We start from the raw sequence: 5,541 nt of genomic DNA, 5'->3' as shown, positions 1-5,541 counted from the left end.
GCCTTACCTTACACATTTGTAACTTAATACAGTGTTTTCAATTTGTACAGAATAGATAGAATATTCTATTAAAGTTGTGAAACATGAATGGTGGTGGCTGTCTGGTCCATGCTGCTTCCCAGGGCAAGTGCCTATCCCCTTGACTTCCATTAGTCAACGGTGGAGTTTGCAACAGGAGGCCTGCCAGCTGTGTGGCTTAACCACAGGGCTCCTGCACCAGCATGCCCCGAGTTTCCTTTGTTGTCAAAACGCAAAGAAAAGCAGCGTGCAGCTCATTGATGTAGAGCAGAACAAACTTGCTCCATTTGCAAGTAAACAGGCTTTTTAAGGTCTAGTGCCCTGGAATGCTTTGTAGGACTTTTTGGGGGGTTTTGAGGTACGTCATTCAAGGCTGCAGGGCCTTCATAAATCCTTGTGCTCGATGACAGAGGAGCACAGACTAAACCTAGGGGCTCRTGGCGTGTTAGGGCAGGAACACACACTGCTGCCTTGCTCTTGGAGGTGGCGAACTGCATCTAAGAGAAGCTTTTGCAGCCAGGTGTTGACTGCTGTCTCTAAGAGTGCTGTGGAACATCTGGGAGGCTCGGGGGCAAGAGGATGGGTCTTTATCAGCAAAGTCACCCTGAAGTGTGTGTCCTCGCGCTAGGGGAAGGCRGCGGCTGTTCCAGCAGTGGTGGAAAGGTGTAGCTGACAGCCCTCATGTAGCACATGAGCTTGTAGGGTGACAGAAATGCCTGGTGAGGGGTGGCAGGCGCATCACAGAGACGTATTGGGCCAGTAGTTTCTGCATCAAAAGCAACTGAATGCTAAACTTCCCCTGTACTTTCTGCGTGGTTAAGTGGGAATGCAATCATGCAGAGATAAACATCTGCAAATGAGCGCACTGAAGTAATTTATGTGCATGAATCCCAAACGGCTACCTGGAGTTTTGAGAAAACGGGAAATTCCAGAACAGGGAGAGCTTAATGTGCCAGGATGCAGCGAGAGCAAGCGCGATGCCGGGGTGATTAGGCTGATGAGCTGGGTGTTTGTCCTGGGGAAAGTAATGGGAAAGCTCAGCGGGGTTTGGGAAAAGTGGAGTTACTGCTGGGACACGCAGCCTCATAGAAAGCAGATCTTGTTGAGCCCCAGTCCTTCCCTTGCAATTACAGATGTAGCTGATAATTGCAAAGATGAATGTTGAAAACTTCTCCATTTTCAAGTGATTATTTATAGACTCTGYAAGTGTTTATGAGAAAAGAAAGTAACAGGTACTTGAGCTGGTCTAGCAGCCTCGAGCAGGAACCTGCGGTCGAAGCCGGGCTGGCTGGTGAGTGCAGATGTGCGTGGGCAAAACGCGGCATTCGGGGGATCCGTGTGGAATAGGGTGCAGTGGAAAAGGACCAAGTCTCCATCCCAGTGCTCGCTGAAGGCCCTGCCCTGTGCCGGATAAACCGCTGGGCTCTCCAGAGAGTTAAGGCTGGAGGTTTTACAAGGGGTGAAGGAGGACTGAAAAACTGACATAGCTCCTGGGGACGTTACCCTTGCGTTCTGCAAGGGCACTGGCTGGTCCTGCTGCACGATTTGGCTGTGGCTGTGGGCTGGCCAGGCTGTTTGGGGTAACTCTGAGTGTGGCCTCTCAGCCTAATTTCCTTAAGTTCAGTTGCTTGGGTTTTTTTTTTTTTTTGCTACCGGCTGCTTAAAATTTCTAGTAGCTAGAAGAAATTAAATGTCTCTGCAAGTTTCCGCTCTCCTTATTAAACAAGCTTTTCCTGTTCTAAAATAAAGGCGAGCCTTAGTAGATTCATTCTCAATTAAGTGCTTCCTTTATGGGATGGGAGTTCCTCAAATGAGTGAGGCCTCTGGAAGTCCCTTCAGCCCTGGGAAGCCTCCGAGAGGCTCAAGCTCCAGAAGGGCATTTACCAAGAGGCCGGACTTGTTCTGTGCAGGGGAAGTCACTGCTTCCTTGCAGACTTAGTGATGCAGAAGACACAAGACGAGCTCCAACTGCCCCGAGTTACGCTGGGCTAGCGTGTAACCTCATGAACTTGCCCTTGGAATGGTGTAAGCAGCACATCATGCAAACCGTGCATCCTGCTGGACACTCGGTGCTCCCAGGCTCCGTGTGCTTGGAAAAGAGGGAGCAAGGCCTAGTCCAGGCACACCAGGTGCTGTTTAATGYTGAAAGGCAGCATTATAGCCCAAATGGGGGCCGGGAGACGATTATTTCTTGTCAGTTCAGTGGCCTGGATGGGGAAGGCGCTTGGCCCTGGAGAGGGAGATGGGCTGTGACTTGTCAGCAGCAGCAGCTCGCTCGCTCGGAGGTCAGGCGGCGCTCAGGCACACGAGTGAAGAGTTCAGGCGTTTTGATGCAGAGAAAAAAGCAATTAAGATGTAACCGCTGCCGACGTTCCCCTAAGCTTTTTAATCTCTCACTACTTCAAAAAAAAAAAAAAAAGAAAAGAAGATGGGGAAAACAAATTATGTGCTTTCCATCTAAGATATATATAGGGTGCGTTGCTGCTTGGCCCACGGAAAGATCAAAAAGGCCAACTTTGGGGAAAGATCACCCTGGACTGTTATTATAYYTATATTATTTATATATATATATATGTATCTATATATTTTAATAAGCACAGCTGAGGTGAGACTGGTTTTAGGCAAGCGYTGCTGGCCTGGGCCTTGGCAAATGAGGAGGAGGAGGAGGAGGAGAAGGAAGGCTGTCCCGTTCCCACAGTGCCGGGTTCCCGCGGGGCGGCCGCGGGCGCTGGGTGCGAGAGGCCCCCGGGCGCCGCGAGCGGGAGCCGGGTTCCAAGCGGGCGCGCGATGAAGGCGCTGGATGGAGGCCGAGAGCCGAGGGCCGCCACGGTGGCAGGGCAGCGCGCGCTCCCAGCGCCGCTGCGGGTTGCAAAACGCGCCGCCTCCTCCCTCCCTCCCTGCCGCCCTCGTCAGCCGGGCTTTAATTGCCTTTAATGAAGAGGCAATTACCCGATTTCAATTTTTAATTAAAGGTGGTGCGGAGCGGGGGGTGGCGGGGGAACCGGCCCCGCTCCCCGCGTGCTGGCACCCGGCGGGGAGGTTCGTGCCTTCCCACGGCGCTCGCCGGGGAACCGGCTGCGCCGGTGCTGCCGGCCGCGCCGCCGGCAGTGCCGCCGGCCACGYGCAGCCGCCCCGGCCTGTCCCGGCCAACCGGCCCTGCTGCCAGCCCGGTGAGCTGGCGGGGGGAGCAAGCGCCTGAAAGGGAAACGACGTCAAATAGTAAAAGAGAACAGAACAGATACGGAATAAGAGCCCCCCGAAGCGGAACGTGTGTCCTGTGCGAGGCGCGGGGCGGCCGGTGGAGGAAGCGCCGGGACAGAYGGATTTGCGTGGGGAGGACGCTGTGAAACCCCAGAGCCGTGTAGGGCATTTGGGGAGGAAGAGCCGTGTCCTTCCCTGCTGCCCTTTCCCAGTTTGCGGTTAAACGCACCGGTAGAGCCACCGCGCACAGCACAGGGGTCTATATATGTGTATGGATGTATGGTGCGTGTCACCCTCATCTCAGGTTTAGGCATGTGTGCCATGGCAGCGGGAAGCCATCCTGGCCATGCTCACCCTTGGGAAGCCGTGGTGGCYGTCACGGCACAGCATGGCCCGGGGTGTTCACCCCGCCGTGTCCCTGAGCTTATTTCTGCCGGATTTCTGCTGGGATAGCTCCCTGGCAGAACAGCCAGCGCTGTTTCCTGCTTCCGATAGTGACTTAATCTCTAGGAAAAGGGAAAAGAAAAAGGAAAAGGAAAAGGAAAAGGAAAGAAATGAAAAAGAAAGAGAAAAGTATAATCCTGCTCATTACTACACATGGCCACTCCCAGCCCGGATTTTATTGCTCCACACGATCAAATCCTGGGACTTTGGCCTCTGGTTGATCCCGTGCGTTGGGGCTGGCATTTTTCCTTCCCCCTCCCCGCGCTCCAGAGAAACGTGTAATCACTTTACGACTTCCTCCCGCCGGGGAGCGGCCAAACCCTCCTTGGCAGYGGCACCGCTGCCTCAGCCAGGGCTTCGGGGCTGCCCTGGTGGGAGGCCCGGCCCCACGGAGGCCATGGGGCCGGGCCCCATGGGACGGAGGCAGCTGGGACGCTCCCCACGCTGCCCCTCAGGCCGCGGCCTGCGCTGAGGCGCCYGGCAGTGGCTGGAGCCGCGTGGCCGCCACGCGCGTCGCCCTGGGAACGGGCACAACAGTGTCGGCCTCACGGGCGTGATTCACCCTAATGAAACAGCGAGGGATACAAAAAATAATTAAATAAAGGGAAAAAATGCAGGGCGGCGATTGCGAGGCCCTTCCGTGAAATCCCTGATTCACCTGCTCSGCAAACAGAGCTGTGGGGGTGGCTGGCGCCCGGCGCCGGCCGAGGGCCCCGCAACGCCGGCCCTGGCCCCCCCGTCCAAGCCTGGCTGGTGACAATAAATAAGAATAGTCAAACTAAAGCTCCTGTGTGTACAAGCATGTGCCCCTTGGCAGCTCCTCCACACTCCGCCGTGGCGCTGGGAAATCCACCTGGCTCCGTGACGCCGGCTTTTGCCCCACTAAAGCTTCGAGAGCCACTTAGTCATCAGGGCCGCTCGCCAAGGACGTTATCCTGCTCGGCTTTGGGTTTGCCAGGGTGCCGCGGCCCCAGGGCCGGGGAAAGGGTGGGGGTCCAGCCTTRGTACCAGTGCTGGGGGGCCGGGCTGCCCGTCTGGAGAGGTGCCAGGTACCAGGGCCGAAGCTCCTTTCCTTTCCTCCATGCTCAGGGAGGAACCCACACCCCGGGTTCCTCAGAACTGCCCTTTCCCTTCCCCACCTTGTGATTCAGCCAGCAAGCAGCTTCATCACCCATTGGCCTCTTGTCACCTTCCCCGCTTACTCCGCGCCCTGGGGGCAGCAGGGCTTGTGCCCAGATGTTCCCCAGCGCCAGTGCCCACTGTTCTGAGGGGYGCCAGCTCCGCAGCCCTCTGCACATGTCACATTTAAGTGCAAGGAATGTGCGATAATGACACCAAAAAGAGCAGCGATGGCCTGGGCTCAGCACCGCGGCAGGGAGGGCCGCGCGTCGACGGTGGTGGTGGCCATGCTGGTGGCCATGGCGGGGGGCTCCTGACGGACACGCAAGGGRATCGGGGCTCCGTGGGGTGAGCCCCTCGCCAGCAACCGCCCAGGGYGCAGCCCCTGCGCACACACCAGGCTCTACCCCAACAGCGTAATTTTTCCCATGCGTTTTTCCATCTTGGCTGCCAGGAAGTCGAGGGGATGACAGGGCCTGGTGGGCGAGGCGCTGAGTTCCCTGTCTTTAATGATGGCTACACGTGTGCGAGAAGCACCCAGATAAAAGCAAGGGCGGATGCCTCAGCGCTGCTGACCCCGCGCCCACGGGTGCGAGCTGCAGGCAGAGCAGCACCACTTTCCTTCCTTTTTTATTCCTTTTTTCTTTTCTGTTTTCTTTTAACGGTCCTTTTGAAGCAAGGTGTGTGCAAACATGCCAAGTCCCGCAGCACAAGGCCCTTCCCTCCCTCCAGATGTTCCTTTTACTGCTATGGACTTGC

Source organism: Nothoprocta perdicaria, unplaced genomic scaffold, assembly GCF_003342845.1.
Source record: "Nothoprocta perdicaria isolate Ctin4 unplaced genomic scaffold, notPer1 scaffold_186, whole genome shotgun sequence".
NCBI lineage: Eukaryota > Metazoa > Chordata > Aves > Tinamiformes > Tinamidae > Nothoprocta > Nothoprocta perdicaria.
Note: the sequence above shows the minus strand (reverse complement) of the source record.